Raw genomic sequence first — 12,572 nt, forward strand, 5'->3', positions numbered from 1 at the left:
GGATCTGATTTGGAGGTATGACCGAAGTCGGAATCGGCTCCTCCCTGGACAGGTCGGAGTACTGCCGTGATAAGGCATCCGCCCTGATGTTCTTGGAACCGGGTAGGTAGGAGACCACGTAATTAAAACGTGACAAGAACAGAGCCCATCTGGCCTGACGTGGTGTCAATCTCTTGGCCTCAGAAAGGTAGGTCAGATTCTTGTGGTCCGTCAGGATGAGGACCGGAACCACCGAACCCTCGAGCAAGTGCCTCCATTCTTTAAGGGCCTGCACGATGGCCAATAACTCCCTGTCACCAATCTGATAGTTGCACTCCGCGGAAGACAGTTTCCGGGAGTAAAACCCACAAGGAAGCAGAGGACCCTCTGGTGTTCTACGCTGAGACAGAAGGGCGCCTACTCCCGTCTCAGACGCGTCCACCTCGAGGACAAAGGGCAACCCAGGGTTGGGATGCGACAGAATCGGAGCCGACACAAAGGCGGACTTTAGAGCCTCAAAAGCTCGGATGGCCTCGAGCGGCCAGACCTGGGAATTACTGCCCTTCCTGGTCAGATCCGTGAGAGGCTTGGCTAGCATGGAAAAGTCCCTGATGAACTTCCGATAATAATTGTCGAAGCCCAAAAAGCGCTGCAGGGAGCGAAGACCACTGGGCTGGGGCCACTGTAAGACAGCCGAAACCTTCTCAGGATCCATGGAGAACCCCTCAGCGGAAATGATGTAACCTAAGAAGGTTACCTGGGATCGGTGAAATTCGCATTTCTCAAGCTTACCGAACAGCTTGTTCTCTCGTAACCGTTGCAACACTCGTCTGACATCCAGAATGTGGGTCTCCATGGATTCAGAATATACCAAGATGTCATCCAAATAGACCACCACACACTGCTGCAACAGGTCACGGAAAACATCGTTAATGAATTCCTGAAAGACTGCGGGCGCATTGCACAACCCAAAGGGCATAACCAAGGAATCATAATGACCGGTCCTGGTGTTAAACGCGGTCTTCCACTCATCGCCCGCCTTGATCCTTACGAGGTTATATGCCGCCCTCAGATCGAGTTTGGTAAAGACCGTGGCCCCTTTAAGGCGATCGAACAGCTTGGAAATCAAGGGTATCGGGTAAGCGTTCTTGATCGTGATGCGATTGAGACCCCTGTAATCAATGCAAGGCCTCAACTCACCGCCCTTCTTTTTCACAAAGAAAAATCCAGCCCCTGCCACGAGGATTTGCGAATGTGTCCGCGTGAAAGCGCCTCCTTCACGTACTCCTCCATGGCCTCATTCTCCGCTACCGACAGTGGATAGACCTTGCCACGAGGAGGAACGGCACCAGGTTGTAACTCGATGGCACAATCGTATGGGCGGTGCGGAGGTAGGGCAACCGCGCGCACCTTATCGAATACATCCCGGTACTCCTCGTATTCAGGAGGCAACAGAGAGTCCGAGGAAGTACACTGCAACTTGACAGGCCCATGGATGCAACTAGCCCCACACTGCGGTGACCACGAGAGGATCTCGGCCGATCTCCAATCGAAAGTCGGATTATGCTTCTGGAGCCAGGGGTACCCCAAGACCACCGAGTAGTGTGGAGACGAAATAACCTGGAAGCAGACCGACTCTCTGTGAACGGCACCAATGGCTATCCCCACTGGAAGGGTCTCATGAGTCACGTGTGGCGGCAGAAGGGGTCTGCCGTCTATCGCCTCAAGAGCCAGTGGAGAACCTCGGGCCTGCAGAGGAATGGAATTGGCAGCAGCGAACACACTATCAATGAACAAACCACCAGCACCAGAGTCCACCAACGCCTGGGTCGTCACTGAGCCCCCGACCCAGGAGAGGACAACAGTGATCAGTGGTTTGTCAACACGGGAAACCGGGGACGAGGAGACTCCATCCAAGATCTGCCCCCGACAGGATCTCAGGTGCGAGCGTTTCCCGGACGGTTCGGACATGCCAACCGAAAATGCCCACCGAGACCACAATACATGCATCGACCCTCGCGTCTTCGGAGTACCCTCTCCCCCTCGGACAGGCGAGCAAAGCCCAGCTGCATGGGTTCACCCCCAGCCAAGTCATCCCCAGGAGGCGTGGGAGGCACGGGTGGGACAGCAAAGGTAGGCGCCAATCTGTTAGGAGGCCTCCGCAGACTCTCCTTAAAGGAAGGTCTCTCCCTGAGTCTGGTGTCAATCAAAATCAAGAAAGAAATAAGAGACTCGAGCTCCACTGGTAGGTCCTTAGCTGCAACCTCATCCTTCAAGACATCCGAGAGACCATGAGAGAAAGCAGCGACCAGAGCCTCATTATTCCAGCCCACCTCTGCTGCCAGGGTACGAAACTCAATGGCGTATTCAGCTACGGATCGTGAACCCTGTCTGATGGACATAAGAAGCTTCGCAGCAGAGGCAGCACGAGCAGGCACATCGAATACCCTCCGAAGAGAAGCAACAAAACCGGAAAACTCGGCAACCACCGGATTGTTGTTCTCCCATAAAGGGCTGGCCCAGGCCAAGGCCTTGTCCGAAAGCAGCGAAATTAAGAAGCCCACCTTTGATCTCTCAGTAGGAAAGGCATGTGGCAGCAACTCGAAATAAATGCCCACTTGGTTAAGGAAACCTCGGCACTGAGTTGGCTCTCCCCCAAAGCGCTGTGGAAGGGGGGCAGAACCTGTCATACCCCGAAACACCGCAGGCGCAACAACAGGTGTCGGGGTAGACTCTGGCGCAACAACCGGAGCGGCAGTAGGAGCGGGCCCAGGAGCGACAACCGACCCATCGGCAACGGGAGCGAAATGAGCCGTGCGTTCAAGCAGGGTTTGCAACGCCACGGCGAACCGACCCAACAGGTGATCCTGCTGATCAAGTCTGGCAACCAGCGTGGGTAGCGAGGATGGCCCTGTACCGTCAGAATTCATGGCTTGGTCCTAATGTCACGGAACCATGAACCAGACGTACAACAACAGATAAGTGAAAATAAGAAGGCTTTATTGAAAATCAAGCTGTAAAGCAAAAGTCCAAACGGATGGCGAAACCGAGGCAGAGTCCTTGCGAAGCCAGAGGTCAGGAACCAGCAGGGTAGTCAGACGAAGCCAGGATCAGGAACCAGCAGGGTAGTCAGACGAAGCCAGGATCAGGAACCAGCAGGGTAGTCAGACGAAGCCAGGATCAGGAACCAGCAGGGTGTCAGACGAAGCCAGGATCAGGGACCAGAAGCAGCAGCAGTCTTAGAAGCATGTGAACACAGGAGGACCAAGCAAGGAACTGAAGCCACAGACCTCCTATATATATATGAGCTAGGCATCCAGCTCCTCCCAGTGGGAAGGAGGAGCCGCAGGGTGGGAGGCTACAAGAAACCCAGAAACCAAGATGGCCACCAGCACATGTCAAACGAAGGAGAACAGCAAGAAGGTAAGACCATGACAATGAGCTTAAGAGAAAAGGATTTTACGGTAAGATTTTACAAAAATCCATTTTTCTCTGTCGCTCATTGACAGACGCAGTCCTCTTGATTAATATCAAATTGGGACGTCCCAAAGCAGTGCCACAGATGAGGGGTGGGATAACAGAAATCAAAATCCAATCTAGAAGGCCCAACCGGTGCCAACTAGAAGTTTTAAAGGCTCATCAGACAAAAGGATGAGACTCAACTGAAAACCCAACAGAAAAAAACCCTCGAGGTAGACCAACGGTCTCCTCAAATTGCGGCCTGCAAAACCTTGCGGCCAAAAGAGGCATCCGACGATGCCATCACATCACGACCAGGTAGCCGCCTTGCAAACCTGGACCACTGACCCCTGATGGCGGAAGGCCCAGGAAGCACTAAGCGCCCGAGTGGAGTGCGCCTTAACAGGGAACAGAGGATTCCGACCCTTAATAGAATAAGCCTGTACCACCGTCTGTCTGATCCATCTGGAGATAGTCGCGGCAGATGCAGGCAACCCCTTCTTAGGGCCATCCGTGATCACAAAAAGTGAATCAGTTTTACGAAACTAGTCCGTAGTTTTCAAGTATACCCTGATTGCCCGAACCACATCCAAGGAATGTAACGCACACTTCCGAGGATGACTAGGCTTAGGACAAAAGGAAGGTAGCACAATATCTTCATTCAGATGAAGTTCTGAAACCACCTTAGGAAGGAAGGATGGATTCGGACGAAGAACTACCTTATCCCTATGAACCACCAGATATGGGGAACGACAGGATAATGCGGCCAGTTCTGACACCCTGCGTGCAGAAGTAATGGCCACCAAGAAGGCCACCTTCTGGGATAATGTAAGCAAGGGAATCTCCCTAATATTTTCAAAGGGAGGTTTCTGAAGAACCGACAACACCAAATTAAGATCCCAGGGCGGTAAGGGCGCGCGCACTGGCGGAGCCAGGTGCCGCACCCCTGGATGAAATTCCGCACCAAGGAATGGGTAGCCAAAGGTTTCTGAAAGAAAATTGCTAACGCTGAAACCTGACCCTTGACCGTACTCAAGGCCAGCTTCTGCTCAACCCCCTGTTGCAGAAAAGCCAAGATTCTGGTCACCGAATAGGCACGTGGAGGAAATCCAAAGGATTCACACCACGCAATATAAGACCTCCATGTGTGATGATAGACTTTCCTGGAAGTCGCTTTCCTTGCTTTAATTAAAGTAGGAATAACTAAAGTTGACAATCCCTTGTCCTTCAGCACCTGAGTCTCAATAGCCAGGCCGTTAAAGCCAGCGATTGTAAAGCAGGATGGAAGATCGGTCCCTGAGACTGCAGATCCCCCCTGAGAGGAAGTCTCCAAGGAGCGTCCGTGACCAGTCTGACCAAGTCGGCGTACCCGGTCGACGAGGCCAGTCCGGAGCTACCAGGATAACTGGAATTCCCTCCACCTCTATCCTGCGAAGAAGTTTCGGCAGCAACTTGAGAGGAGGGAAGACATACAGTAGCTGATACTGTCCCCACGGGGCGACCAGCGCGTCTGCTGCGTCCGCTCGAGGATCTCGGGAGCGGGCTACAAACCTCCGCACCTTCTTGTTGAGCCGAGCTGCCAACAGATCCACCTCCGGGGTGCCCCAATGAAGGCACAGCTGGTGAAATACCTCTGGATGAAGAGGCCATACCCCTTGATCCAGAATCTGACGGCTGAGATAATCTGCCTGCCAATTTTCCACCCCCGGAGTGAATACCGCGGAGAGAGCCGGAAAAAAACCGTTCCGTCCAACGAAGGATGCTGGCCACTTCGATGGCCGCCAGGACACTCTAGGTGCCCCCTTGGTGATTGACCTAAGCCACGGCCGTGGCATTGTCCGACTGGATCTGAACTGGGCTGCCTTGGAGCTGCTCGGTCCAGTAAATCAGACAAAGTCTGATCACTCTCAGTTCCAATACATTTATCGGTAACCTGGATTCTATCGGAAGAAATGACTTCCCCTGGCTGAGCATCGGAAACCGAAGCCACCAGACCAGAGACTCCCTGGTCCGCTCGCTCAACCGGATCCGATTGTCCAGAGAATAGGGATTCCGATTCCATTTGAAAAGAATCTCCTTTTGGAGAATTCGGGCATGAGACTGGGCATACGGTACTGCCTCTAAGAAGGCCACCATCAGTCCTAGGATCCTCATGCAAGTCCGAAGGGAAGACCAGTTGACGGACAGTAACATCCGAATTGTTCACTGAATCTTCCGGCTCCTGGTGGGAACTAGGAATGAACTAGGAACTAGGAACGGGAGCGGTAGTTCCCGTTCCTTGAGCAGAACGTTTCGATCACTTCTACCGGTGCAACATTCCACTATCCCCGAATCGCTTAAAAGCTTTGCGAGGGGCAGTAATGGACTTGATGCAACAGGGAGCGGTAGTTCCCGTTCCTTGAGCAGAACGTTTTCTTCACTTTTCCCAAAGATCATTCCTAGTTCCCACCAGGAGCCGGAAGATTCAGTGAACAATTCGGATGTTACTGTCCGTCAACTGGTCTTCCCTTCGGACTTGCATGAGGATCCTGGGACTGATGGTGGCCTTCTTAGAGGCAGTACCGTATGCCCAGTCTCATGCCCGAATTCTCCAAAAGGAGATTCTTTTCAAATGGAATCGGAATCCCTATTCTCTGGACAATCGGATCCGGTTGAGCGAGCGGACCAGGGAGTCTCTGGTCTGGTGGCTTCGGTTTCAGATGCAACAAGTCTTTCACACCTGGATTTGGGGATCCTCTGCCATTCCTCCTTGCAGATCCTCTCCAGTTCTGTCAGGTTGGATGGTAAACGTTGGTGGACAGCCATTTTTAGGTCTCTCCAGAGATGCTCAATTGGGTTTAAGTCAGGGCTCTGGCTGGGCCATTCAAGAACAGTCACAGAGTTGTTATGAAGCCACTCCTTCGTTATTTTAGCTGTGTGCTTAGGGTCATTGTCTTGTTGGAAGGTAAACCTTCGGCCCAGTCTGAGGTCCAGAGCACTCTGGAGAAGGTTTTTGTCCAGGATATCCCTGTACTTGGCCGCATTCATCTTTCCCTCGATTGCAACCAGTCGTCCTGTCCCTGCAGCTGAAAAACACCCCCACAGCATGATGCTGCCACCACCATGCTTCACTGTTGGGACTGTATTGGACAGGTGATGAGCAGTGCCTGGTTTTCTCCACACATACCGCTTAGAATTAAGGCCAAAAATTTCTATTTTGGTCTCATCAGACCAGAGAATCTTATTTCTCACCATCTTGGAGTCCTTCAGGTGTTTTTTAGCAAACTCCATGCGGACTTTCATGTGTCTTACACTGAGGAGAGGCTTCCGTCGGGCCACTCTGCCATAAAGCCCCGACTGGTGGAGGGCTGCAGTGATGGTTGACTTTCTACAACTTTCTCCCATCTCCTGACTGCATCTCTGGAGCTCAGCCACAGTGATCTTTGGGTTCTTCTTTACCTCTCTCACCAAGGCTCTTCTCCCCCGATAGCTCAGTTTGGCCGGACGGCCAGCTCTAGGAAGGGTTCTGGTCATCCCAAACATCTTCCATTTGAGGATTATGGAGGCCACTGTGCTGTTAGGAACCTTAAGTGCAGCAGAAATCTTTTTGTAACCTTGGCCAGATCTGTGCCTTGCCACAATTCTGTCTCTGAGCCCTTCAGGCAGTTCCTTTGACCTCATGATTCTCATTTGCTCTGACATGCATTGTGATCTGGAAGGTCTTATATAGACAGGTGTGTGGCTTTCCTAATCAAGTCCAATCAGTATAATCAAACACAGCTGGACTCAAATGAAGGTGTAGAACCATCTCAAGGATGATCAGAAGAAATGGAAAGCACCTGAGTTAAATATATGAGTGTCACAGCAAAGGGTCTGAATACTTAGGACCATGTGATATTTCAGTTTTTCTTTTTTAATAAATCTGCAACAATGTCAACAATTCTGTGTTTTTCTGTGAGTATGGGGTGCTATGTGTACATTCATGAGGAAGAAGAATGAACCTAAATGATTTTAGCAAATGGCTGCAATATAACAAAGAGTGAAAAATTTAAGGGGGTCTGAATACTTTCCGTACCCACTGTATATATATATATATATATATATATATATATATATATATATATATATATATATATATATATATATATATATATATATTTATCTATGCACCTATTTTTTTTACTCACATCTTGGTTCTTCCCTGCATAAGGGGCTTTGAGAGCTAGTTGAGAAGACCGCAGTGGTGGTATCAGCAGGAGACAAAGAAAGAGCAGTACAAAAATCTTCCCAGTGAAGGGCTGTGCAGTGGGTTGTGCCAGCACAAGTCTGACCATTGGAGTGCAGGCAAGCTGTGCTTCCAAGTATCCGAGTAGAAGGTAAAAGAAGAAATTAAGCACAATGGGAAGGATGTGCTCTTATGCCTAGCGTGGTCAGTTTAAAATAGCTAAGCAGTTGGACTGGCAGGATCATCCAGTTATTTCACACAAAGGAAGCAATACAAAGAGAACCGGATACTTTTTAATACAAGTACATGGTACAGCAGACACATATCAGGAATATGAAATGCTGGGGTAGCCTACACTTTAAGAATAAATAAAAATGACTCATACATCTCTTATAGTCCATCCACATTGTCACTCTTACCCATTCCACAAGGTTTCATCCTTTATCCCTTCTTCCTAGTCTATTTATCTCCTGTTTTCACTATCTTTCCCATCTATTATATTAGCTTTAATTTTCTATTTTCTTTTATCCAGTCTCTTTATCCTGTCCTCTGCTTCTTCAACTTAACTCTAATGCTATTACCCTAATCCTACCAAAGGGAAATTCATCCATACATGACATAGCCGACAAGCTGTTACTAGGAAGTATGAATGGGGAAAACAAAATAACAACAGAACTGAGTCTGCAACACTAATGTGCAGTATATAATCTAATAAGCTAAATGGAAGGTAAACTCAGAATGGCGATACAGCTTAAAAATAGCCAAGGAAAAACGCTGTAGTCATTTAATACTCGTATCATAGTAAATTCATTAAAAAATAATGAATATATACATTTTATTTTTATATTATAATTTATTGTGGACAGAGGTAACATATTTTGGACATGCTCATGCCTTCTCTTAATGTTATCCTTTCCTATTGAAATTTGGCAGTCATCGGTACACTGCTTATTTAGTCACATTCATAGCAAAAACAGGAGAGAACTGAAGCTGCCAAAAAGATGATGTGTAGGTTAAATTTATGACTCTATAAACGTTCAGTTCATATGGCACATGGCTGGGCTGCAGCCATCTTCACAGCACTAATATTGGTGTCATTTCAAGGCTACGCTGTGGCTGACAGTTTTCTTATCCTCCCTCCAGGCCGACATCTGTTTGCATGCTTTGATGGGAATTCTAGGAAATTAAACTATAGTACTAACAACAGAGCTCACTAGATGCAACCAGGGCTCATTCACATTACATGAGGTGTCATTTATCTCCTTGCATTGTCCAGGTAAGGTAACATTTTCGGACAAGAGAAAATTCATCGTTCATACCAGTGCACTATGTCGGAGGGCACTGGAGAAATTCTGCATGCTGCATTTAGATTGTGTTCACCGCAGACTGTCATTCAACTGGATTCAAATGGACTCGTTAAAAAATGCTGTATGACATTTCTAAGAGGCAAGTTAATGATGTATGCTGGTGTGAACAAATTCTTTATTATAGAAAAATAACAGTGCATTTTTTTTTATCTGTCAGTAATCAAAACTACCAGGGCTGATTCACACGTTAACCAACTAAAACATGCATTAACACACGTGTGTTAATGTGCATTTCTTTGCACATCAACCTGCCTTGCATTAAGACAGCTCACTTTTTATGAATGGAATGCCAAACAGAGTTGTATAAAGTACTCAAAACCCATACTTGAGTAAAAGTACAAGTGCTCGATCAAAAAGTGACTTGAGTAGAAGTGGAAGTGCTCGATCAAAAAGTGACTTGAGTAGAAGTGGAAGTGCTCGATCAAAAAGTGACTTGAGTAAAAGTACAAGTGCTCGATCAAAAAGTGACTTGAGTAGAAGTGGAAGTGCTCGATCAAAAAGTGACTTGAGTAGAAATACTAAAGTATTCAACATTTTTTGTACTTAAGTATTGCAAGTAGTTTTTTAAAAAATTTTGCTACTCAAGTACTGAAAGTAAAAGTACCAGTAGTTTTGAGAAAAAATTGCTACTCAAGTACTGAAAGTAAAAGTACAAGTACTGTGTTATGTAGTTATTAAAGAAAGAAGTCAAAAGTTTGAACATCATATTGTTTTTTATTATTTCAAATGCAGCTTTTATTTATACATACAGCAGCATTTATTTTCGTATGCGCTGATAATACACATGTTTTGAGCTTCATGAAACCTGCCATCTACTGTTCTGGCAGTGGTAATTTTTATAATTGTAACGAGTAACTATGCAGCACAAAAAAAAAAAAAATCGGAGTAGAAGTATTGAAATCATTGAAAAAATGTAGTGAAGTAAAAGTGGAAGTAGGAGAAAAAAATTATACTCCAGGAAAGTACAGATACCGCCTTTCGGTACTTAAGTACAGTAGTGAAGTAGTTTTACTTAGTTACTATACATCTCTGATGCCAAAGAACCAAAAAGGGATGCAAAGGACCGCAGCCCTGAGGTCCTTTGCATCCCTTTTTGGTTCTTTGGCATTCTATTCATAAGAAGTGAGCTGCCTTAATGCAAGGCAGGTTGAAGTGCAAAGAAATGCACATTAACACACGTGTGTTAATGCATGTATCAGTTGGGTAAAGTGTGAATAAGTCCTGGTAGTTTCAATTACTGACATGTAAAAAAAATGCACTGCCATTTGTCTATAATAAAGGATTTGTCCCCACGAGGATACATCTTAGAAATGTCGCACAGCATTTTTTAAAGAGTCCATTTGAATCCACTTGAATGACAGTCTGCAGGTGAGGGAGGAAAAAAAAAAAAAGAGTTTTTGCATGCACATGAATGAATGATGGAAGTCAGCAGAATTTCTACTCATTTACTAAGGTCTTTAGCAATTGCACTGGCAGAGTTTAACCACTTGCCTACTGTGCACTTAAACCCCCTTCCCATCCAGACCAATTTTTAGCTTTCAGCGCTGTCACACTTTGACTGACAATTGCGCGGTCATGCTACACTGTACCCATATGAAATTTTTATCATTTTTTTCACACAAATAGAGCTTTCTTTTGGTGGTATTTATTCATCTCTGGGTTTTTTATTTTTTACAAAAAAAAAGAAAAAGACAGAAAATTTTGAAAAAAAAAAAAAGTTTTTCTTATTTTCTGCGAGTAAATTTTGAAAATAAATTTTTCTCCTTCACTGATGTGCGTTGATGAGGCGGCACTGATGGGCACTGATAGGCTGCACTGATGGGCATTGATGAGGTGGCACTTATGGGCACTGATGAGGTGGCACTTATGGGCACTGATGAGGAGGTACTAATATGCCGCACTGATGAGCACTGATAGGCGGCACTGATAGGCGGCACTGATGAGCACTGATAGGCGGCACTGCTGGGCACTGAGAGGTGGCACTGAGAGGTGGCACTGAGAGGCGGCACTGACGGGTGGCACTGATGGGCACTGATAGGCGGCACTGATGGGCACTGGCGGATGGCACTGATGGACACTGGCGGTTGGCACTGATGAGCACTGATGGGCGGCACCATCAGTGCCCACACTCAGTGCCCATAGTGCTGCCAGTCAGTGCTCATCAGTGCCTAGATGAGCAGGCACTGATGGGCACTGACTGACAGCACTAAGGGCACTGATTGTGGGCATTGATGGGGGGCACTGATGGCGGGCACTGTGGGCACTGTGTGTATGTTTTTTTTACCTCTAGTAATCAGGGCACTGGTGATCGGTGCCCTGATTACATTTGTTCTGTGTCCCTGGCGCTGTGCAGCTCTCCCTCCTTCCTCACACTGCAGGCTCCGTGTGAGGAAGGCGCGCTGGCGATGAGAGATGATCTCATATGTTTACATATGAGATCATCTCTCATTGGACGGTCCGATCACGTGGTGAATGGCCGCTGTGATTGGCCATTCACCACGATCTGTGATCTGCTGTGTCCAAGGGACACGGCCGACACAGATTTTCCCCGATGCGCGCTCGCGGGAGCGCGTGGGGAGACTGTTTCTGGGAGGCCGTATAAAGACGGCCTCCCGAAAATTCAAGTCCGCTCTGCAGCCGTATATAGGCTGTAGCGCGGATGGCAAGTAGTTAACTGCACTTGCAAAGTGCACAGCCCTTTTTGCATTTAGCAAATCAACCCCATAGAGCAGGTGCATTGCGGGAACACACTGTAACATGCATGTTTTACCTTCTGTATTGACAACCGTAAGTATTTTTACTGGCAATTAATGTTTGGAAGGAATAATGACTAGTTCTTTTCTAATTAATGGAGGCTATCTCCATTCCTTCTGAATCAATAAAGTTTGGGTAAATCTCTGTACTCTAATATAGCTCACAGAGAGCAGTTTCTACAGGTGCCATTGATACACCAGAAGTAGAAAAAAAACATTTCTAGGCCTAAACGAGTTAAAGTGGTATTAAACCCCCACACCACTCACTTTGGAGGCTACAGGTTTGAGGACAACATTTAAAGGTCCATTTATATTGAGCCATTATACTCCACATCGTAAGTCCCCACCATGGCCTACATTCTATGGCCAATCCCTAAATGCAGCCCATGGTGTGGAGCTTGTGATGCCTCACCCATTTCTCTTTGCTTAGCACAGCTTTAATGAACAGAGGAGATGAAGCCCTTCGTTTTTGGCAGGTCAAATGACCAGGCTTATTTTCCCTAAACAACTTTCATTCTTTTGCAGAGTGGCCATACAACTGTTTTTAAAATGCCCCTGCCTAAGTAAAGCCTCGTACACACGCAATGATTATCGGCCGAGCGATCGTCCGACTTTTGTCCAAGTTGTTTTGTTGGTTGGAATGTGCCTAGACTGCACACAAATTTTCTCGGCCAACAAAATTCTACTTCAGAAGTGATGTCATGTGTTGGTTTGTTTTCTTTGTGTTTTTTCTTCACTGAGCATGCCCAGACTTGCTCATCAGATTTTTCCCTGTCTAAATCTGTACTGACTGCACGAAAATCGGCCGTT

At 47.1% G+C, this 12,572-nt stretch overlaps 1 protein-coding gene across 8 annotated transcripts in view; it reads right to left on the reverse strand.

Moving 5' to 3' along the window:
* Positions 1-12,572, reverse strand: part of ABLIM3 (actin binding LIM protein family member 3) — a 421,965-nt gene that overhangs the window by 177,103 nt on the left and 232,290 nt on the right. The window lies entirely within an intron of this gene.

This window comes from Pelophylax lessonae (genome assembly GCF_965119305.1).
Source record: "Pelophylax lessonae genome assembly, chromosome: 4".
Taxonomy (NCBI): Eukaryota; Metazoa; Chordata; class Amphibia; order Anura; family Ranidae; genus Pelophylax; species Pelophylax lessonae.